Source organism: Delphinus delphis, chromosome 13 (assembly GCF_949987515.2).
Source record: "Delphinus delphis chromosome 13, mDelDel1.2, whole genome shotgun sequence".
NCBI lineage: Eukaryota > Metazoa > Chordata > Mammalia > Artiodactyla > Delphinidae > Delphinus > Delphinus delphis.
In genome coordinates, this window is record NC_082695.1 from 39,106,377 (window position 1) to 39,131,592 (window position 25,216).

Genomic DNA, 25,216 nt, shown 5'->3' on the forward strand with positions numbered 1-25,216 from the left:
ATCAGTATTTATCAATGTATAAAATACAGTCCTCTGTGCATGACACTTTACTGCAATGATAACTCAGCTGGAACATGCTCTTCTGTGTCACAAAGGATACCTCTGGAACCAAAGCCACCAACTAGAACGGTCAACTAAACATTGGTTCCTAGTCATATGTTTGGTCTGACCTCTTGGACAAAGCTTCGTTAACACCTTAAGATTCAGGAGTTACTCCAAGGGACAGAGTCCATGCAGCTACCAAAGTCAGCAGCAGTGCTTAGAACAAAGACTCACATATAGAAATAACCAAATAAACATCTATCATATTTAAATTTGAAAAGGAAAGGGAGGAAGGGAGGAAGGAAGGGAGGGAGGGAGGGAGGGAAGGAGGGAGGAAGGAAGGAAGGAAGGAAGGGAGGGAGGGAAGAAGGAAGGAAGGAAGGGGGACAACAACCTATGAAAACAGAAAAATAAGTAAAGGGGTAGAAAAATAGCATCAATTCAATTTTACAGTTAATTTGTGTGGGAAGCTGGGGAAGCTAAAGATGACAATTACTGTCACAGTTTTAAAAGAATTATTATGAAGAAACATTAAATAATTATTCTAATTCTCCAAAGAGCAGAGGAACAAAGAAAATGCACTTAAATTGCAAGAAAAAGAAACTTCAATTAGCCACAAAGTAAGCTTGTCAATGAGGGTAACTCACAGGTTCCTAACACAGTTCACACACCATTCATCCCTACAGACAGCTAAGAAGGCAATTATTATTTTTCTCAGTTGGAGTAAATATAGACCTGCCCAAGGCAAGAAGTTGAACCAGGAACCACTTCTGCTCCCTTCCTGATCTCTGATTTTGTTCAATTTTCTCTTGCTTATCTTCTAAATGTGCTTGTAATAACCTGCCCTCTTGCTAGCACCTTCTTGTAAATGAGATGCCTATCTGGGTTTATCCCAGCTAAATAAACTGAATTCAATAAAACCCATCCTGGGTTATCCGCCAGGAGAGTTATTACTCCACTAACATGCTACTGTTGCTACCGTTACCTAATACTTTAACTTCTCCTTTAGGCTTGAGTTATGCTACGTCGTTGTATATCTAAGATAAGAGGCTGTCTGGAGTCTGTTCAATGTTATCGCATAACACGCAGTGACTTTTTTATTGAAGGCACTCCGTGAGTACCTCTGCACTGATGCAGGTTTTATTGAAACTAATTCAGAGACTGTGTGTGTGTGTGTGTGTGTGTGTGTGTGTGTGTACATGCATATGTGTACACATTCATATATACATATGTATTTAAGAATATATATGTATATTTTAAAGATAAATGCTGAAATGAAAAAAGAAAAGTCATAATGTTACTCTTCACAGTTAGTTAGCTAATAATCTGCATTAATCTGTCAGACCAGTACACCCTGTGTTTAATCTAGTTTAAACCTTAAAGTGGCAACCCTATTCTCTTAAGTACAAACCAGCCCAGTGGGAGCTTGCTGTCTCTCCATGCTGACAAACTCAGCCTCTGCCCAATTTCTGCCACTTCAGATCCCTGAAGATGTAGCAATTCCCAACCATGACGTCCCCAGATGGCTAGGCCTTCACGGAGTTCGAAATTGGGGTGTTCTGATAGAGTGTCCATGTTTCAAAAATTCTAATGGAAATTTTACATCTCCTACAAAGACTACAATAGGCAAACGGTCTGCCTTCTTTGGTTTTGAGTTTTACCAAGTCCTTAAATAATCCTGATTGTCTCATACTTATCAGAAGCTCTGGTTAGCATCATACATGATTCTGATGAATCAATTATTGAGGGAAATTAATTATTCCTTAAACTGTAGTTTGATATGAGAAAATATTTGAAAACGTGGACTTAAAAAAGAAAAATTATATAAGTTCCCCGATGACAAAAAGGTTTGGTATCCCTACCATGAAAACAGCATTGGGGAACACGAGAGTACTGACCTGGGAATCATCATTTATTAAATGAAGGCATACCTAGACACCTTATGAAATAAAAGTCCATCATCATTTATTAAATGAAGGCATACCCAGACACCTTATGAAATAAAAGTCCAACCTAAAAAAAAAGGTAAAAATACATGCCATACTCCTTTCACTTCCTGCCCTGTGATTCAGGGCCCAAATTCAACATGAATTTGAAACATTCTACAACAATTTCATTACATACACCTAGATTTCTGAGGCAGCCAGAGAAATATTCTACATCTTTTTCTGTTGCCCATATTCTTACATGCATTCAGAGAACACAACTTCCAGGGAAAAAATGTGCAATAAGTAGGTAGAAGATTAGTGTTGGCATTTTTGTGCTTCCAACCAGGGGCAAAGATAGAAAACTTTCTCTAGCTTTTTGCTGTCTGGAAACTATGGGTTTTCATGTACTCCATCACTTCTGAGTATTGAGGAAACAAGAGTAGGAAAAGATACCGCCTTAATAAAGCAACGTTGCATAGGAGAATGCCAGTTGGAAACTGGTAACTGGACTGTAGCCCACTGAAAAGCTGCCCTCTGGGCTGTAGATCAAATAAAGGAACGTGACTATCACATGATACAAAGGGGTCGAAAACAGGAAAATCCACACATTTTACGTGGTATAGCCATAGAACGAAAAATTATTCAGTCATAAGAAGGAATGAAATACTGACACACACTACAAAATGGATGAATGTTGGAAACATTATGCTAAGTGAAAGAAACCAGAAGCCAAAACCACATACTGTATTATCCCACTTATACAAAATATTTAGAAAAGGTAAATCTATAGGCAGAAATTAGAATCATGGCTTCCTACGACTAGGAATGGATGGGAATGGGAAGTGACTGCAAACGGGCACAAGAGATATTTCTGGGATGATGCAAATGTTCTATCACTGGATTGTGGTAATGGCTGCAGAACTCTGTAGATTCACTGAAAATCGTTGAGTTGTACATTTAAAATGAGTGAATTTTACAGTATGTAAGTTATGACTCAATAAAGCTGTTAAAATATTTTAAAGTTTCTGGACTCATATGACATGTTCACTGCTGCATCCTCAGCACTCAGCACAGTTCCTGGCACACAGTAGGTGTTTAGTACGTGTTTACTAAATAAGTGTATGAATAAGTGAATGAAGTAATAATCAAAGAGTTAGGATAAAAACCAGTTTTATGACTTACATAAAGACCTGTGCATACATGTTGAAAAGATTCATTATATTCCAAGCAAAAACAACTTATGAAGCCCAAACCTAGATATTCCAATTTTTAAAAATATTATATTAAAGAAGAATTGCTACGCAAATTCAGAGAAAAGAAAAAAAGTTTACAAAGGGTAGCTTAATATTTTTTCTATGCAATAGTAAACATCAGAAGAGAGTGGAGGAACATATAAAAAATTTTGAAGGGAAAAGAGTAACCTGCAAGCATTTTCTTCCCCAGTTAACTTGTCTTTCATATGGGAAAGACATTTTCAAATGTGCAAGGCTTTCATATATATATAAACTATATACCCCTCTTGAAAATGTTATTTAATATTATATCAGATGGTATAAGCTAAATGAAGCTATAGTTACTAACAACCCCAAAACCTCAGTGACTGAAAATAGCACAGGTTATTCTTTGATCACACTTAGTACCTATGGTGCAGGGGAGGGAGTTGGGATCATCTGCTGCTTACTGTTACTCAGAGGTCCAGGCTGATGGAGAAGTTTCATCTTGAACTTCTCCAGAGGGAAAGAGAGCTCTGGACAATTCCCACTGGCAAGTCCATTCACAGCTCACTGGCTAGAACTAGTCACATGGCCTCACCCAACTCAAAGGGGGCTAAGAAATGCAACTCCAGCACTAGCTTGCCCCCAAGGCAGGGCAGAGGGTGGAGTGAGGAATGCTCCAGTGGCTGCAGGTTTCCTGCAATCACCTGGGTTCGTGCAAGCCCAGTTTACCCCATGTCACAATGTGGCACTGGACCTTGGGGCTGCAACCAGGTGAAAGCTCCCCATGGGCCACAGATGCTACTCCATCCTAGGGCAGTGTCTGGGTGGGGCAGCAGCCATAGTTGGCGTTTACTCAAGCAGCGCATCAGAAGCAGCCCAGAACTCTGATGGTGGCTGGTTCAACACAGCTCACACCCCAATACATGCCAAGAGTCCATGTGGGCCCACCTGCCCTGTGGTGTGGCTGCACAACAGAGCAGGGGGCAGTGGAGCCTGTGAGGAGTGATCAACTATGAGACACAGAGGGAACTTGGACCCAAGGCTGTGTCTGAAAAGAGCGAGGGAAACATTATAAATAAATTAAAATGGTACCCTAAAAATATGTGCAGGTAACACATAGAAAGGCAAAAAAAGAGAACAGAGGATCAAGAAACAAGGAAACAAACAGAAAACAGGTAACAAATGGCAGACTTAAGTCTTAACATACCAATAATTACCTTAAATGTAAATGGTCTAAATACACCAATTAAAAGGTAAAGAGTGAATGTAACTAAACATGCAGTTACCAGAGGACCCAGCAACTACACTCATGGGCATTTATTCCAGAAAAGTGAAAACTTGTGTTCATACAAAAACCTGTACACAAATGTTCATAGTAGCTCTATTTATAATAGCAAAAAACTAAAAACAACTCAGAAGAACTTCAATGGGGTTGAATAGTCCAACAAATTGTAGTACATCCATACTATGGAATACTACTCAGCAAATAAAAGAAACAAACTATTGACACACATGACAACTTGGATGGATCTCAAGGGAATTATACTGAGTGAAAAAAGTCAATCCCCAAAGATTACATACTGTATAATTTCATTTATATAACATTCTTAAATTGAAAAAACTATAGAAATGGCAAAAAATACACGAGTTTTATGAGATAAACAGAAATTTAAACACAGTGATAGAAAAAAATTAAGAAATTAATTTTTTAGTTGCAATAATGTCTCTATGGTTATTTTTTAAAGTTCTGATATTTAGGGATACATACTGAAATATTTATGAATGAAATATATCTGGGATTTGCTTCAAAACAATTTAGGGAGTGGATGGGAGAGGGAAAACTATAGGATTCACCATGGATTCACAGTTGTTGGGACTAGAAATGGGTATGTGTGGGTTCATTATATTGTCTGTCTACTTTTGTAAGTGTTCAAAGTCTCCATTATTATTATTATTAAATAGTAAAAGCACTTGGAAAAAAGTTTTTAAAAACTGAATGTAGATATTGCATTATTTTAAATAAATGTACAACATATAAATTTAATACATCCTATCCTATCTAAAACCTAAGATAATATTAACAAAGGCCAAGAATAGTGAGGTGGGAAGGAGAAAGTTAAATTGCACTAAAGGATTTGTTTTAAACAGAGATAACTCAAAAGATACCTCTTAACTCTGACTCTATCAGAACACACTATTACAAATAATAAACCAAAAAAATTGGTAAACCTTACTACTCTAAAACTAAAACCGCAAGAAAGCACCACAGTAAGAAGTTTTCATAGGAGATTTGAACCAAAGCGCTAAGAAACAGATAACTCTTGTGTTAGTTAAACTTATCCAAAATATACACAAAGAAGGTGCATGAGTTATCCATTGCCGCTTAAGACATTACCTCAAAACTTAGTGATTGCAAACAACAAAATTTATTATCTCACAGTTTCTGTTGGTCAGAAATCTAGGAGTGGCTTACCTGGATGGTTCTGGCTCAGGATTTCTCACCAGGCTACAGTCAAGGTGTTGACAAAGGCTGCAGTCACCTTGAGGTTCAACTGGAGGTGGCTCTACTGCCAAGCTCGTTCACATGGCTTTTGGTGGACCCCAGAAGATCTACTTTCAAGCTCACTCATGGTGGCTTCTCCACGGGGCTGCCGCATGACATAGCAGCTGGCTTCCCCCAATATAAGCAACCTGAGAGAGAGTGTACAAGATGGAAGATACAGTATTTTAAGAACCTAATTTTGGAAGTGACATTCCATGGCTACTGCCATGTCTGACTCAATAGAAATGAGTCAATAAATTCAACCCACATTCAAGAAATGGAGATTGCACAGGAGCAAGAATACCAGAAAGTAGGGCCATTTTAGAGGGTGCCTATCATAGAAGGCAACACTTTAAATTCAATTTATGAAATCAGTGATACCAAAACCTGAAAAGAACAACAAAGGAAGATTACTGACTAATCTCACTTATGAATACCAATGCAAAACTCCAAAATATTAGTAGATAGAATCCAAAGCTTATTAGAATAATAATATACCATGGCCAACTGAGGAGTATTTCAGAAATTCAAGTAAGATTTCATATTAGAAAGTATATCAATAAAAACCACCATACTAATACAATAAAGAATAAACAATTGGATTATTTTATACATACTGAAAAGGAATTTCATATAACTCAACACCTGTTGTTGTTTCATATAACAACAACCTGTTGTTGATGGAAACAAACTGCTCAACAAAATAGAAATACAAGGTTTAGTAATTAGTGTAGGCTAAATTGCTATAACAAATGTATCCAAATGATAATGGCTATATTACAATAAAATCTTACTTATAATTTATGTAAATAATAGCATGTGATGGATATTCTTGATCTGCTTCTCCACACCGTGACTAATACAGAGGAAAAAGTAAGTTATGAGCAGTTATTAGTTATTGTGAGAACTAATACACAAATTCAGTAAAGTTGCAGTTTACAAAATTAATAAAAATCTGTTATGCTTCTATACACTAATAACAAACTGTCAGAAAGAGAAATTAAGAAAAACCTTCTCTTTTACAATTCCATCAAAAAGAATAAAATACCTAGGAATAAATTTAGCCAAGGATGTAAAAGGCCTGTACACTAAAAACTATGAGACATTAATGAAAATATTGAAGACACTCATAAGTGGAAAGATATTGCACACTCATGGATTGGAAGAATTAATATTGATAAAATGCCCATACTACTCAAAGCAATCTAAAGATTCAATGCAATTCCTATCAAAACTCCAAAGGCATTTTTCACAGAAATGGAACAAACAATCCTAAACTTTGTGTGGTATGACAAAAGACCCCAAAAAGCCAAACAACCTTGAGAAAGAACAAAGCTGGAGGCATCATGCTCCCTGGTTTCAAACTATATTACAAAACTGTAGTAATCAAAACAGTGTGGTATTGGCATAAAAACAGACAAATAGATCAATGGAACAGGTTAGACAGCTCATAAATAAACCCACACATACATGGCCAATTAATTTATGGCAAAGAAGCCAAGAATATGCAATGGGGAAAGGACAGTCTCTTCAATAAATAGTGTTGGGAAAACTGGACAGCCATATGTAAGAGAATGAAACTGGACCACTATCTTACACCATACACAAAAATTAACTCAAAATGGATTAAAGACCTGAATTTAAGACCTGAAAACATAAAACTCCTAGAAGAAAACATTGTTGGAAAGTTCCTTGACATTGGCCTTGGCAATGATTTTTTGGATCTGACACCAAAAGCAAAGGCAATAAATAAATAAATAAACAAACAAGTGGGAAAAAATAAACAAGCTTTTGCACAGCAAAGGAAATCATCACCAAAATGAAAATTCAACCTACTGAATGGGAGAAAATATTCCAATCATATATCTAATAAGGTATTAATATTTAATTAATAATTTAATTATTAATTAAATAATTTAATTAATGATTAAATTTAATTTAATAAATAATAAAATAATTTAATTAATATTAATATTAAAATATATAAAGAATTCATACAACTCAATAGCAAAAAAATAAATATATAAAACAATTTGATTTAAAAATGGACAGAAGATCTGTATAGACATTTTTCCACAGAAGACATACAGACAGCCAACAGGTACATGAAAAGATGCTCAACAACACTAATCATCAGGGAAATGTAAATCAAGACCACAAGGAGATATCACCTCACACCTGTTAGAATGGCTATTATCAACAAGACAAGAAATAACAAATATTAGAGCGGATGTGGAGAAAAGGGAACCCTTGTGTACTACTGGTGGGAATGTAAACTGGTACAGCCATCATGGAGGTTCCTCAAAAAATTAAAAATAGAACTTGAATATGATCCAACAATTCCACTTCTGGATATTTATCCAATGAAAATGAAAACACTAGCTCAAAGAAATATATGACCCCCATGTTCATTGCATCATTATTTATAATAGCCAAAATATGGAAATGACCTAAGTGTTCATGAACTGATGAATGGATAAAGAAAATGTGGTATATACATACACAATGGAATATTATTCAGCCATAAAAATGAAGGAAATCTTGCCATTTGTGACAACAATGGATGGACCTTGAGGGCATTATGCTAAGTGAAGTAAGTCAGACTGAGAAAAATAAATACTGCATCATCGCACTTATACATAGAATCTAAACAAACAAACAAAACAAAACTCACAGATACAGAGAACCAAGCAGAGGCGAAGAGTGATGAAACAAAAGGGATTGTGTAAGAGAATGTAATGTGTATAAGCAGATTATTGCTCGTATTTGGTATGAAGTTTTCCTGTAATAACAATGACCAATTTAGTTTATTTCTAGCTATTCATATCCTTGGGTTTTGCTTTGTCTTGTTTTGCTTTTTGTTTTGTTTTGAAGTGGGGAAGGAATTGTAGAAGGGATGTCATGAAGAGGAGGGAGAAATTATAACACAATACAGAGGCAAGCCTGTACATCTCGTGTACAGGGATATTCATTCAGTATTTTCTGTTACAGCAAAATGTTGGACATAAACAAAATGTCCACTAATAGGCCTCTGGTTAATTATGATAATCCCTGTATTCAAACACTCTTCAGCCATCAAAAAGAATGAGGTAGCTTCAATGTTTTGCTATAAATTGATCACCCAGACAAATTTTAACTTTAAAAAAATACAGAATATGTTATGCTAACATTAGTGTTAATTTACAGACCAGTTTCCAAAGCCAAGTAGGAATAATTTTTAAATTATATGTTTCTTTCTTTTTTCCTTGAATCATCAAAATTGATTACAACTACATTTCTGAAACTAAATGTTATAACTCATCCTTTAGGCATGCTAATAGAATATCAAGCGTAAGCCAGCAGAATTTGTGTGGGTAGCTCCCCCTTTTCTTTCCACCTTTCCCTAGCAAGTATTCTGGGAAATGAGGCACTTTTTTTTCCTGAACTAAGTGTGCTTCACTGTGACATCATTCCTTCTTCCTTCACCCAATATTCCCAACTTGACCCATAACCCAAACTACATTCTTTTCCCATTGGAACTTAAATTTTCCCCCCAAATGGTATTTTAACCACACAAAAGAGCCTTCAAATTAAAGGCTAATTTTCATAAATTCCTGAAATGTTATTGCAAAATCACTTGGCAAATGTCTGAGAATGGTTGTAGATCATTATCCTACCTGCCTTAGTTTTGAGAGATGCTGTAGAGTGTGAATAACTGGAAAGACAGACTTCCTGCAGTAGGCACGTCTGTTTTCAAAACCTATTTTCCAGAATGATTGTTGACTCCTTGGTATCTGTTCTTTTTCTTTGCTTATTAGATATCCTGCATTAGAATATGACTCAGCAAAGTAATGCAGCTGCACTCCGTCTTTCACCCCTGATCTGGTTCATCCTCAAATCTTCAACTACCAGGAAATGTGATTGTTAAAATGAAAGTCCTGGAACTCAGATAAAGAATGAATAACACTCTTTCCGCAGGTATAGGCTTTACACTGGAGCTACCCATGCATTTTGTTATTTGGCTTTATTTTTCATATCATTCACATTAGACATCATTCTTTGTAACTGTCAAGCAAGTGATACTTGTTGCCTATCATCAGGAGTAGAAGTTCAAACACTTCTGCCCACTGCATCTTGGTATCAGAGTTGCCAAGGAAAACCCAACGCACTCATGAACTGGATGGAACACCTCATTGCTCACATAGAAAAGACGCAGAGCAAGATCAGCTTTGGTAATGGGTGCTTGTCCCCTATAGCCAGAGGGCCCCTCCAGGCAGCTGCCATAGAGTGATTAGCCTACAGGCATTCCTCCTGTGCCTCAGAATGAAGGACCCCATCCCCCCCCCCAACAGGGACAGATATCGTAGTGCTACCATTTGACACATGCTTAAACAGAATAAAAGTCCAAAACAGGGAACGATATTCCCACACAAGGAACCAAGCCCAGCACAGGCTGTGAGGATTCCTCATCTCTTGGTAAAGAAGTGTTCCAGGCCTGAGGCCCATTTTTATGTGGCTAAGTAGGGGTCAAAAGACTGCATGCATGAGGCTGCCTTTCCCAACAGTGACCCTGTAACTGGTGATGGTTTCCTCCTTCTCTGGGAATGACCCCATACACAGATCATGTCTATTTATAGGACTCTGCTCCTTTAGCCATAGGTAGGGGTTGGTAGCTGACCTAATCTGGATTAATTAGTCCTTACCCCCAAATTCTTGTCGCAGAAGTTAAAAGAGAGGCAGCCTCTCTCTGGAGTGGGAAACATAGAATGTGAAACCCAGGAACTTTTGGTTGCCATGGTTCCCACTATGTGGAGAAAGCTTATTTGTAATAGGCAAAAATTAAGGCTCCAGTGTAGAGATAAGCAAAAACAGACATGTGAGAAAGAGAGGCTTGGTAGCCTTGAGTCTTGGTTCCAGTGGACACTGCACCTCACTGCATCATTGTCTTTCCCATAGTCATGTGAGATATTCCAATAACCAATTCCAATAAAGTTGTTGGCATAAAGATTGCTGTAATATTTTATTATCTATTTACTGGTTATTGGATCCGTAGTGATGTCATTTTTTTCATTTCTGATACCAGCTATTTTGCCTTCTCTATTTTATCTGATCATTCTTGCTATGGCTTTATCAAATTTACTAGTCTTTCAAATAGAGAAATTTATACTGTTTAGAAGTTCTTTAGTTTATGTTTGTTTTCTCTTTCACGAACTCATTTTCTTAAATTTGTTATTTTATTCTTTTTACATTATTTGGTTTTAATTTATGGTTCTTTTACTAACTTTTAGAAATAGATTCCTAGGCACTGGTTTTCAGCCTTTCTTATTTTCTAATGTATTCATTTCGAATGTTCCCCCTAAGTGAACTTACCCGCAACTCTCAATATCTGATGTCACGTTTTCATTACCATTTAGTTCGAAAGTGCTTTACTGCCTCAGAAGCCTACTGTACTCACTTCTGTGGCATTTTTCTTCACCTTTTCGCTTTTCTGACAATTTTTTCTTAATAACTGGAATCTATAATGTGAAAGAGTTTTGCTAGGACTTAATAAGGACACAAAAAGATTCTTATCCTTGGGCTTCCCTGGTGGCGCAGTGGTTGAGAGTCTGCCTGCCGATGCAGGGGACACGGGTTCGTGCCCCAGTCCGGGAAGATCCCATATGCCGCGGAGCAGTTGGGCCCGTGAGCCATGGCTGCTGAGCCTGCGCGTTCGGAGTCTGTGCTCCACAACGGGAAAGGCCACAACAGTGAGAGGTCCGTGTACCGCAAAAAAAAAAAAAAAAGATTCCTATCCTCAAGAATCTTGTTGAAAAGTTAAGATGTATAAAGATGAATATAAAATAATGAATACACTTGAAATATGGTAAATGACGCATGACTAGTACAGACAATTAAAAAAAAAAACCTGACTGCACTATTTGGAGAGAATTTCATGTAGAATATGGATTTTAGCTGAACCTGTATTTATGGGAGGGATATAGATAGAGGGAGGGGAAGGATAAGAAAGACTAGGGTGAGCAAAGACTTAATGGATAGAAAGTTCAAAGAGATGTTTGGAGAAACAATGAGTAAATCAGTATAAGTAAATCATACAGAAGAATTTGTGTGATGAAATAAGAGAATTAAAGTTGAAAAAAATAGGCTCATCTCATCCTGTTGAGAAATGAGAGTTAAGTGCTCATGCTTTATTTACACTGGAGAAGAACTAAAAGGGTGTCTGTGAATATGGAGAATTGTCAATAAAAAGGCCTCAAGCTTCCTTAAAAAAAGAAAGAAAAAGAAAAAAGTAGGCCCATCTTATATATCATTTTGAATATTAAGTTAATGAATTCAATATTATCTTATAGAGATAGAGAATTATTAAAAAAATTTTAGATTGGCAAACAAAGAATAAGCATTGTAGGAATATTTATCAGTAGCCTTGAGCTGGGTAAAATGAAAGGAAAATAAGTTAAAAGCAAGAAACCATGGATGTGTACTAGGTCTTTATTGGGGTGATAGTAGTGGAAATTAGAATATCTATGGGAGAACCTGCCTGGGGATATCTCACTGACCCTCACTGTCACTTTGACTTTAGTGAAGAAAAACAAAAGTATTTCTCTTATTACATTAAAAAAAAAAAAACTATGCATTTGATTTCAGGCTGAGATGAGAATTAGAAGTAACAATATAGGTAGCCTTTAGCATATGTTTTAGTGATTTTTCTCTTTTTGGAGAAAGCCCTTGCTGGTATTTTGGGTGTTATTTTTGTTATTTCAGACACGTATGTGGGTAACTGTTGCAATTTTCACTTTGTCAATTACATTGGCCAAGAGATAGTGTGTTGCATTTCACCTGATGCCTTCCATATTTGTATAGATCCCAAACCCCAAAGTTCAGCAATAAGCCAAAAATATGCCATATCTGCACTTAAAGGTCATTCCCCTTGAAATGCATCACACTAAATGGAATTTTACTTCTTGCCAAAAACATTGAGGGCATCTGTCACAACATTTATCTTCCTTCCATCAACAGCAGAAGTGGCAGAAGCATCATAATACTTCATGTTCAACCTTGGATGACATCAGAAATTCTCCAGCCTGTTTCTACGGATTTTCACCATATGCCTGGAAACTGAGGGCCACTGTTCCCACATTCCCCATCTCTTCATCATCACAGATCAAGATTCACTTTCTTCAGGAACTTTGCCTGGTTAACCCTGCCTGCTAGCAAAATCATTGACTTAACTCTCACTAGAAAAAAATTTTGTACTTGCAAATATCTATTTCTTTTGACCTGGTTAGTTTCTGTGTTCGCTTTATAAACTCTTTATGAGCTGTGAGTGTTATAAACTCTTTATGAGCTGTAAGTGTTCAAAAATTGTCTCATAACTGACCAACTCCTATTCTTTGACAACATATGAATTTCATAGGACTGTATATGAATTTATCTTGTTCTTCATAACTTTATTCTCTTGTATCACCTTCAACGGGCTAATGTAATCAGAACACCTCCTGGAATTCTGAAAACACGGGAAATCACTAACAATGCTGAGGAAATTATTACTTTTTAAACATTTATCTTCTCTGTTGTTATGCTATAGTCCCCAAAACTTCCTGAAAAAGGCATAATTTTCTTATTGCTGATGGCATCAATCATGAAAATGCTGGTGTCTATGCCAAGAGAACTTGTTAAAAGAAAGGAACACATCTTCCCCACTCCTTGTTTCTTTGAGGAAGGATTTTCTCCAAGTGCTTCTGGTTTCTTGGCATACCCCTTACTTTTCATTATGGATATACAGTGAGTTACACAATTTGATGAGTCTGGGAGAGGAATTAGACGTGTACAACTCAGCATCGTTTTATCATTCCTTTCCTCTTGGGAGTCAGCAATGCTCCTCTATGCCAGATGTTTTAGAGGGCAGATACCATAGAGGACAGCCTACAGAGGAGCAGCAGTGCCTGAGGCTGGGTAGGTCAGTCTCATTCCAAGTATTAAGTATTAGCATTAAGCTGCCCATTGTTGCTGCATACCTAACCTTCTAACATCTAGAGTCTTGGTTTCCATCAGAAACTCTTGGTTTCCATTATAAACTCTTGGTTTATAATCTTGTTTTTTGTCATAAGATTAGTCAGGAAAGGAGTGTGTATATTGGGTCCCCCTACAACCTCAAAGCGCTATCAGACATTTGGCTGGTACTGGCAGAAGTTAGTAAGATCCCAAGGCAACGCTGCTCTCTTTGATTGTGGGCATGGCAGACATCTATTTCCTCCCTGAAAGCCTATGCTAGAGTTAGTATTCACAATGGCCACTGTGATCCCCTACACTTCTGTCTCTGATAAACTTCCAAGTTCCTCTCATTCAACTGCCATGTGGCCTAAAGCCACAAACCAATCTCAAGGAACACATGGCATCCCACAATGATCAATCAATGCCTTCCTTCATCAGGGCAGAGCCATTTCCCAGCCTGCCTGATTCTATAATCCCTTTTTGAATAACAACCCAGCAGACATTGTGATCCTACCATGAAACTTATCTCCTACTTTCACTAAGAACATTCTAAGTTATGCCCATTAAATTACATTTTTGTAGCCTCTTTCTTTTAAGGAGGTCCCAGCAAGTGGGATTATCACAGGGGAGTGCTTTTTATGCCTCAAAGGAAAGGAGTCTTCTAGTCTAGTCTATAAATGGATGCTTCGGAACTTCTCTACATACTGACAATGTTTCTACCAATCTAGAGATCAGAAACCTAAAGACTCTTTTCTAATAAACCTGACTAATTTAAATCCAATAAGAGTATGACCAGAGTCAATCTCAGCATGGACCATTACAACCTCAGAGCCTTACTTCCAAGTGACCTAGAGAGCCTTAAAAACAAGTGGGAGGGCTTCCCTGGTGGCGCAGTGGTTGAGAGTCCGCCTGCCGTTGCAGGGGACACGGGTTCATGCCCCGGTCCGGGAAGATCCCACATGCCGCGGAGCGGCTGGGCCCGTGAGCCATGGCCGCTGAGCCTGCGCGTCCAGAGCCTGTGCTCCGCAACGGGAGAGGCCACAACAGTGAGAGGCCCGCGAACCGCAAAAAAAAAAAAAAAAAAAAAAAAAAAAAAAAACAAGTGGGAATAGCACAGGGAGATCAGCTCGGTGCTTTGTGCCCACCTAGAGGGGTGGGATAGGGAGGATGGGAGGGAGACGCAAGAGGGAGGGGATATGGGAATATATGTATGCATATAGCTGATTCACTTTGTTATACAGCAGAAACTAACACAACATTGTAAAGCAATTATACTCCAATAAAGATGTTAAATAAAAAAACAAACAAACAAGTGGGAAAAGTAGACACAAGTGAAAGCCTCCTTTCACTAGTTCTTTCCTTCCATCTCCCACCCATACCCACCTAGTGTCCAGACCTTTCTTTCCTCTTCTATGCCCAGATCTGGCTGATGTATATGGAAATAAAATCTCCCAACTTTCACTCACTAAGACCAACTGAGCTTATTATATGATCTCAGCTCTTGTTCCAAGAAAACCAAGATCAATCTCAAAAAGCAGTCTTCTGAACTTGGCAGACACTTGTGTGGGAAAGTCTTTAAACAAAAACAAATTTGTTGACATACTGGGACAAGAAACTCAGAGAACAGACAAAATGTTCCATGAGCCAACTCTGCCCTCAGCTTCAGCATTCATACTTTTCTCAGCCAACAGTCCTTGTTCCACTCTATAGATGAAGCCAACTCATCAGCTTATCATGATTAGGTCAAATGCCTTTACCAAAGGACCAAAAGAACACCAAGACAATCATAAAGAGAATCCCCAACTGCAGAAATCTCCAGCTGTGGTACGTAAAGGAAACAACTAATCAACAAAAGGAATGAAGAAAGGTATTGACAACAAATAATACATTGAGATGGCTTTTGTACTTCCACTCTCTGTCAAGCAATTAATTTCCTCTGGCTACACTTCCCTCCTCTCCAAGGGTACATAGAGAGGGGTCCCTCTGCCTTTGTTACAGTGAGTGACAACATGACAAAACTTAGAGTTCTGCTTCAAAATAGAAATACAAATAAAGATTAGGGTTCCCCAAGGAAGGAAATTGCTTTTCCTTTCCCAAGCAACAGTGAAGGAGACAGGGAAAAGAGAGTTCTGGGGAATATCAAAATAGCAACAGTTCCTTAGGCAAAGGAAAACTGTATTGCTTAGGGATAGCCCCATACTGAGGAAAGAGATACTGTTAAGAAAACTGATCTTATGAAGGACCAAGGCAGCCAGAAACCAGACTGAATCCCTTTACACCCAGTGGAAAACACTGGAGGCTCTTGGAAACCCAGTGGATTGACTTATTATTCAAAGATAATGGAGACCTCTAGGATTTGTGCCTGTGTGCCTCTTTTACCTCTTGGTTTCTTGGAGAACAGGGTCTTAAAAATGGCACACAGGAGCCAGAACAGAAGACGCAAGAATGTCAAGTAAATCACAAGCACAGTGTTGCATATTTTTTGTGCTGTGGATTTTCTTGGGTTGTTTTTCTCAAGAGTTAATAAGTGGAACCCAAGAGAAAAGCTGCTAAGATGCTCAGACTTGCTTGCTTACCCACACTACTTTCTGAGCAAGACAATTCTTTTCTCCCTCAGAAGCCCCTGTCTCCATTGACAGAAATCAATAATAAGAATTAATATCAAGTTCAGTGGCACTCTATCCAAGCAGAAAACTTTGTTTTCCAGGGGCTCAGGTGCTTCCTAAACACCAATCCTGAGATTCACAATTCTGATCAGTATGTAGCTAACAAGATAGATTTATCTTCTAAATATCAACATCTGTGTTCAGATCAAGAATAGATCCAACCAACAGTGGAAGGATTAGAACATGCAATTTAATGTCCCATCAATATAACCCAGGGCCATTATGTCAGTGCTACAAAAAATGATGTGAACTGATTAGGTGACCACCATTAATGCAAGACATGATGTGATGTCCTAATGATTCATGCCATTCCTCTGAGCCTGGACCCAAAGCTATTGTCCACTCATGCCCATAAAACTAGGAGGACCCAAAAGACTGATATTATTTTCCCAGGTTCTCAAATAATAGTAATCCTCTTTGTTTCCTGTGAATAAATTAGTCTCTCCAAAGAGAAACTCATCTACAATAATTAGTTCCCTTATATCTTTTCACAAAGTACAGGACTAAATGTATCCTGTGGAGCTTGCAGCCCCAAACTAACATTTTCATTACAATGGCATGCTTCGGTTCATTGACAACAATAAATTACTAATTGTGGAATAATTTCTCTGGTATTTTATAGAATTCAAAAATAATAGTTAATAATAATGTATCGATATTGATTCATATTGTAACAAATGTACCACACTAATGTAACACGTTAAAAAGAAAAGAGAGAGAGAGAATTGATGGGGAGGAGAGGGCCTATATAGGAACCTTCTATACATTGTGCCCAATTTTTCTATAAACCTAAAACTACTCTAAAAATTAAAGTCTGTTTTAAAAAATAGGCAATAATCTGAACAGATGACTCACCAAAGAAGATATACAGATAGCAAGTAAACATATCAACAGATGTTCAACATCACTTGTCATTGGAGAGTTGCAAATTAAAACAATAATACCACACTATATGCCTATTAAAATGGCTAAAATCCAGAAAACTGACAATACCAATTCTGGAGAAGATGTAGAGCAACAGGAACACTCATTCATTGCTAGTGGAAATGTGAAATGGCATAGCCAGTTAGGAAGACAATTTGGCTATCGATTACAAAGGTAGGTATAGTCTTATCATCCAGCAATCTCAGTCCTAGGTATTCACTCAACTTATTTTAAAACTTTTGTCCACACAAAATCCTGCATGTGAATGTTTATAGTAACTTCATTCATCGTTGTCCAAACTGGAAGCCACCAAGATATCCTTCAATAGGTGAATGAGTTAGTAAGCTGGTACATCCATACAATGTAATATTATTAATTGATAAAAAAGATGAGTTATCAAGCTGCGAAAGACATTGATGAACCTTAAATGCACATTCCTAAGTGAAAGAAGCCAGTCTGAAAAAGGCTATATATTTTATTAATTCAATTATATGACATTCTGAAAAAGGCAAAACTATGAAGACAGTAAAAAGATCCCTTGTTGCTGCTGGGTCACAACCTCAAGAGCTTCCTGGGTGAAATCTGAACGTGGCTCCCATAGAAAAAGAGCGAGACATGGCAGATCGCTCCAAATTGGCAGGTGGCAGGTTTAATACGCAAAGAAACTTTACAAAAAGAAAAAAAACATTTACATTCTTTCAGAAAGTTAACGTAAATGAAACAAGGCCAAGTTTATCAAAATTCCTTAACTGTAATCTACTCCACAGAATCCCAATGCTGGAAAGAACCTTGAAAGGACACCTAGTTCCTTTTCAAGCCTTCAGAAAAGAAAAGACCAAAAGAACTGGGAATAAAGAAAAAGGAAATTTAAAAAACCTGGATTCTAGTCCTGTCTCAGCCACTAATCCATCTGACCTGGAACACATCACATCATCTTCCTCAAATTCAATGTTTTTATACATGAGATGCATACATCAAACCAGATTATATATAAGGTTCCATCCAAAGTGAACATCCATGATTATATGAAATCCAACTACTTTTAAGGTTGACTAGAGAGAAACAGTCTACATCCTGCTTTAGAGCTATTTGCCAGGACTTTGTAACTTCCAACTAGTGCAATACTAATTGTCATAGCTGACATCTGGGGTAATTTTAATCTACACCAAAGTCAAGCTTCCACATAATTATTAAAAAATGAGAATAATTTTTCCTACTTGAGACAAACTAGGAGAGGGACAAAATGAGAAGACAGAAAATGTGTGTCACCATTTGCTCTTGTTGAATGCAGCATGACTAGAGAGCAGGTGAATAGTACACCTGACCAGGGAGCAGCTCAAATCTCTCTCCTGGTCATTCCTCTTTTGCATGAATTTTATGACAAAATTATATACAATAGAATAATCATTGATTATTCATATAGTAAGTTGAGGTTTTCTGGATCATGATTAGAAACTTATCAGAAGAACATGTCTTACAACTTTTCTGCTTCTAGATTTAATTCTTTATACTAGAACTAAAATACTCAGAGTTGAAATAACTCTAAAAATGAACATAAGTAATTTAAAAGAAAATGTTTAAAGGATATTGTCAATACAGCAGCATAAAATATAAAACCTACAGGTAAATACTGTGTGGCTTAAGATTAATATCATAGCTTTGCATTTTAACTCTTTGGACTAGCAATTATCTTATGAGATATTTCCAAAATGTAAATTAGTCAGATAGTATGTGGTGAATGTATTTGTATTCTATAAGAGTATTCATGGATATGGAAAAATCTCTTCCCTTTCCAAAAGGATAATTTATGTATTTAAAGAAAAACTTCAGGTAATGGACAAAGTTTCAGAGTTAAAATGTAAATGTGGAGAACTTCCAATTTAAAATGGTACATAGCACTTAATTAAGCCCTTCCCAGTTTGTCATAAAAATAACTTTGAAGACAATCCTAGTTTAAGGAAAACATCCTATGGAAGTACACAATTACTCAAAGATAAATGTATAAAGATATTTACTGGTGTGTTCTTTGTTTAAAAACCATTAGAAATCACCTAAACGTTGGGCTTCCTTGGTGACACAGTGGTTGAGAGTCTGCCTGCCAATGCCGGGAACACGGGTTCGTGCCCCGATCTGGGGAGATCCCACATGCCGCGGAGCGGCTAGGCCCGTGAGCCATGGCCGCTGAGGCTGCGCGTCCGTAGCCTGTGCTCCTCAGTGGGAGAGGCCACAACAGTGAGAGGCCCGCGTACCGCAAAAAAAAAAAAAAGAAAGAAAGAAATCACCTCAATGTTCATCAAGAAACAAGTGTTTAAATAAGCTATGTAATACCAACGAATGGATTAATTTCTGGAATTTATAAATATTGAAATCTGAATATTTTGACCTAAGAAAAATGCTCATTGCATAACAAAATTTTCAAAATGTCAGACTAGTATCTGTAGTATGTTCCCTTTTTAAAAATAATAATCATAAAATACGTATATATTTTGATAAAGCAAAGAAAAAGTCTAAATAAATATTTGCCAAAAATTATAGTATACTTTCCCTTCACTTTTTACTTATTCATTTATTTTTAACAGCTTTATGAGATATAACTTCCATACCATAAAATCTACCCATTTAAAGTATATCATCCAATGGCTTTCAGTATATTTATGAAGTTGAGCAAAAATCACCTCAATCTAATTTTAGAACATTTTGTCACCCCCTCAAAAAACCTCATACCCATTCACAGTCACTCCCTGTTCCCAACTGACCTAGGAAACCACTAATACACTTTCTGTCTCTATGGATTTGTCTATTCTGTACATTTCATATAAATGGAATCATAGAATATGTGGGGTTTTTGTGTCTGGTTTTCTTCACTTTGAATAACGTTTTCAATGTTCATCCATGTTGTAACATGTATCAGTACTTTATCCCTTTTTATGGCTCAATAATCTTCCTTTGTATGTATGGTACATATGTATGGTACATATGGATATACCATATTTTGTTTATCCATTTGTCAGTTAATGAACATTTGAGTTGTTTCCACTTTTTGGTCATTATGAATAATGCTGTTATGAACATTTGAGTTCATTTGTGTGTAGATTTCATTTCTTTTGGGCAGATAACCAGGAATAGAATTGCTGGGTCATATGGCTACTCTATGTTTAACTTTTGAGGAACCATCAAATTGTTAACCACAGCAGCTACTACGGAAATTTTACAGCAATGTATGAGGATTCCAATTCCTCTACATTCTTTTCAACACAGTTATTGTTTGTCTTTTTTATTACAACCATCCTAGTGGATATAAAATGATATCTCATACTTTTATTTCCATTTCTCTGGAGACTAATTATGTTGAATATCTTTTCATGTGCTTATTGACCATTAGTATATCTCTAGAGAAATGTATATCAAAATCATTTGCCCATTTTTAATTAGGTTGTCTTTTATTGATAATTTGTAATAGTTTTTTATATATCCTGGTGACAAGTCTCTTTATATATATATGATCTGCAGATGTTTTCTCCAGTTCTCTGCATTCTTTTCACTTTTTTGATGGTGTCCTTTGCAGCACAAATGTTTTTACATTCTAAGGAAGTCCAACTAAGCTTTATTTTTCTTTTCCCACTTGTGCTTTTAGTGTCATAACTAAGAAATCATAGCCTAATCCAAAGTCATAAAGACTTATTAATATGTTTTCCTTTAAAAGTGTTGTGGTTTTACTTCATATATTTAGGTATTTAATTCATTTTAAGTTAATTGTCGTTTGTGGTGTAGTGTAGGGGTCCAACATTCTTCTTTCACATGTGGATATCCAGTTGTTCTAGTACCACTTGTTGAAAAGACTGCTCTTTTCCCATTGAATGGCCTTCGTACCCTTGTCAAAAATCGATTGATCGCAAATGTAAAGCTTTCTTCCTGGACTCTCAATTCTGTTCCATAAGCTATATTTCTATCTTCATGCCAGTACTATACTGTCTTGATTTCTGTAGCCTTATAATAAGTTTTGAAATCAGGAAGAGTGAGTCCTATTTTGTTATTCATTTTTAAGATTGTTTTGCCTATTCAAGTTCCCTTGCATTTCCATATGAATTTTAAGATCAGCTTGTCAATTTCTGCCAAAAAAAAAAAAAAAAAGGACAGCTGAAATTTTGACAAGGATTGCATTTAAACTATGCATTAAAACGTTTCGCTTAGAAGTGAGTTCTAACAAGCTGACCATATGAAGATATTATTTGATATTTCAACAGGAAAGTGTATCACATGTACTGATCCAAGCCAAGATAGATAAATCTCAGAAACCTCAGCTTCAACCCTGACAATTGCCCAAGCTCTTAACTCAAGGCACTCCTGCTCTTTGGACTTGAACTTCATTTGATTTCACTGATCTGACCTACTCTCAACAGATGACTTGCCTCACCACTTTGGTTCTTCTTTTTCTATTTCAGACAGTGTTATTTCTGCATCTCCAAGCCTAGCTTAAGTAGGAATTCAACTGATACTGATTTAAAGAGTGATGAGGATGGGAAAGAAATCTCAGTGAAGCAAGATATACTGGCCGTCTGCTCCAGGGCTCACCTCACCAAAGTAGCAGTTTTCCTTTCAATTTTTAGTATATTTTTCTGTTTAGGAAAATACTGATACCCAGTGACTTCTCATCTGCAGGATCATTCAAACAATCTTCAGTGTGCAAACAAGTCAGGGTGGCCCCTGCATCAGGCAGAATCAGGGCAACCCTGCAGGTTGCCTAATTATACTTTATTTCTCATAATCCCTGAGCAGTGCAAGAGCTCAGATAGAAAAATGCCTTCTTGGTGCCATTAAGAGCTTTTTAGGAAACAACCTAAGTGTCAATGGATGAGTGGATAAGGGAGATGTGATATGTATATAAATACAATGGAACATTATTCAGTCATTAAAAAAAAGAAGGAAATCCTGACATTTGTGACAACATGGATGGAACTTGAGGGCATAATGCTAAGTGAAATAAGCCAGACAGAGAAAACGAAACACTTCATGGTATCACTTATATGTGGACTCTTTTTTTTTTAAAGTCAAACTCATAGAAACAGAGTATAGAAAAGTTGTTGCCAGGAGTTGGGAGGAGGGAAAAATAGGGGGGTAAAGGGCAAAAACTTTCAGCTATAAGATAAATAAGGTCTGAGGATCTAATGTATAACATGGTGACTACTGTTGATAACACTGTATCATACAATTGAAATTTGTTAAGAAAGTAGAACGTAAATGTTCTCACCAAAATGTGTGTGTGTGTGTGTGTGTGTGTGTGTGTGTGTGTGTGTGGTGATGGGTGTGTTAACTAGATGGGAGGAACCCTTTCACAATGTGTACATATACAAAATCATCACAAAGTACACTTTAAATATCTTACAATTTTATATGTCAATATAAAAAGCTGGCAAAAAAAGAGGTTTGTATTAGTGTGGAAGGAATGAATGGGGTGAGGGAAGAACACTCTCGCCCTGGAGTGTTTCCTTAAAGAGCATCCATTGCTCCAAAAGCAGGGGATACGTTATGGCTGTACAAGACTATTTTTAACCGGGCTGTCTTCTAAATGAGAGAAAACCCAGATGCCGGACAGCCTCCTGACACCAGAAGGCCCGTGTCACCATGGCTGCGTAGACTGTTGCGGCAAAGCCCTGGAAGATGGCCTGGGCGGTGTCAGGTACCGGCCAGAGAGGGGAGCTTCCTAGTGTACATCCCGGCTCCTGAGAGGACCTAACCCATGTGAATCCAGGTCACAGACCTCCTCAGAACGCTCCTGGGAAAGGCAGGAATACCACCAACCCAAGCACAAAGATCACGTGAGTACAACTGCAGACCTGCTGAGAAAGTGCTGGAGACATCTTCATTCCTTTAGAAAAATAAGCCTTTCCTCTAATCTTGTCTATAACCCCAAATTGTGATCGCTGGGTCCTTGATTCATACAAGTAAGGGAAATGGTTTTGGAGAACGAACTGCCTTGGCCCTGAGAGCCATTTCTTACTTGTGCAGTCGAGGATGGTTTATTATAGGTCTGTTTAGTGTCACAGTCAAGGGAGGGAAGGCATAAAACGCTGATCCAAGAAGCCATCTTGCTCTGAGGAGTGATGAAGTACATTTTTGTGTGCTGAGGCACTCTTATGGGTTAGATTTCTTTGCAGAACGAGCCCAAGTAGGCAGGTACAGGAATAGAACGGTTCACTGAGAGATTATTAGTGAAATCAGAGGCTTATCTGGCTCTGTGTCTCGGGGGAGATGCACAAAGAGGGAGAATTAATCCACTCCAAGAAGAAGAAAGCAATGGCGCCTTATCCCTAATTTGATATATCACTCATATGGTGGGTGGGAAAGTTCTTTCAAGTCCTTTGGGCCTGGGCAGTAAATTATCCTCAAGTTTCTGTTTTGTAGTGGTCAGTGAGCTGTGAGTCATACAGTGACTCACAGCGTCATCATCAATGTATATTTTGGGGTGCTCACTAGGTTCTTGGGTTCACACTGATAAGGAAAGCCAGCCTTTGTTGTGACTGATTCTTTTTCCGTGCTACGTGTTTTCTGTGTTTTCTTAGCTGCCACTGCCATCCTGATGTTGTCATAGCACTCAGAATGACAGAAATGTAAAACGCTTTCTGAAACTAAGCAGACAAGAACATTATGCATTTGGGGAATTTTAAAATGCACACCCACATGTCGGGCTCACCAACTGTATTTTTAAAATCATTTTTATTTTTATCTTGATTTAGCAAAAGGAAGTACACTGATGCTTTCTTTATGGAAAGTACACTAATTCTGCTGCTCAGTAGCTATATGACCTGGGACATGTCTCTTAAGCTCCAAAGGCCTCAGTTTCCTCGTTTACTGTCTACTCCTCTGATTCTACAGTAACACATCACTGGTTTTCAAATGAAGCCTATAAAGTACCAGAACACACATCTCTCTTTCAAAGGGCCTTCTCAGGTCATGGCTTCCCCAACCCAGGTTATGACCACTGATGATCTCTCTATGAGCAAATGACTGTCTGAATTTGGTTTATAGGATATTCACACAATGTGTTGGCATTAGCAAGAAATCCCAGCTGGAAACATACAGCCCCACTCAAATACGATCGTCCATTCAACAAACACTTATCCAACACCTACTACTGACATTCTTCTAACAAATTTCTTTTTTTCTTATATTTAGGAAAATTGGTTACTATTGCCCATAAAAAAAATCCCTGCCTGACACACCTACCATTACTTCCCCAATATTGATTCCCCCATTATCCTTCTTACTTAAATCCAGATTTTTGAAGGGTCAGCCAGGTGCTCAGCTCCAGGCAAGCTATTCATATTCCGACCTCCCATTTAGCTAAGTGTGTCCACATGACACAGATCTGGCTAATAAGTTGTAATCAGAAGTCTGCTAATATATTGTATTAGATAATCTTGTGTGTTTTCTCATATTCTTTCAGTGTCACCTGTCCCCTAGACCCTCAGACACTTGCTCCATTTCAGCTGTTGCTGTGGTGACAAACTCCACACTGTGTGAAGTTCTACTGCCTGAATCCCACATCCAGAGTCACTGGCTCTGGCTCCTCCTCCACTCTCAAACTCAGAGGAAGGACCACATTTCAGGACATGGACATTGGTTTCCCTAATAGCTGTTGAAAAGGTCAGTTAACACAACCTAGAAATGTGAAAGAGTTAACTCTTTGAGAAGAGAGCTTAAATCAACGAGAGACAGGAAATGGGAGAAAACCAGAAGATAAATTCCTTTTCCATTCCTTCATCTACTGGACTATTCTAAGGCATGGTTTTTCTTTCTTTTTTTTTTTTTAAAAAAAGATTTATTTATTTTTTTATTTTTGGCTGCATCGGGTCTTAGTTGAGGCACGGTTTTTCTATATTGCTTGTCTGGTGACATCTCACACGGCCAAGAGGGTAGACTTGCTCAAAC

At 37.5% G+C, this 25,216-nt stretch overlaps 1 long non-coding RNA gene across 1 annotated transcript in view; it reads right to left on the reverse strand.

The window, feature by feature from the left end:
* The window catches only part of LOC132436186 (uncharacterized), a 593,708-nt gene that overhangs the window by 176,084 nt on the left and 392,408 nt on the right, over positions 1-25,216 (reverse strand). Inside the window, exon 6 of the long non-coding RNA XR_009521730.1 lies at positions 5,661-5,878. This is a non-coding gene — a long non-coding RNA (uncharacterized lncRNA). The remainder of the gene's footprint in view (positions 1-5,660; positions 5,879-25,216) is intronic.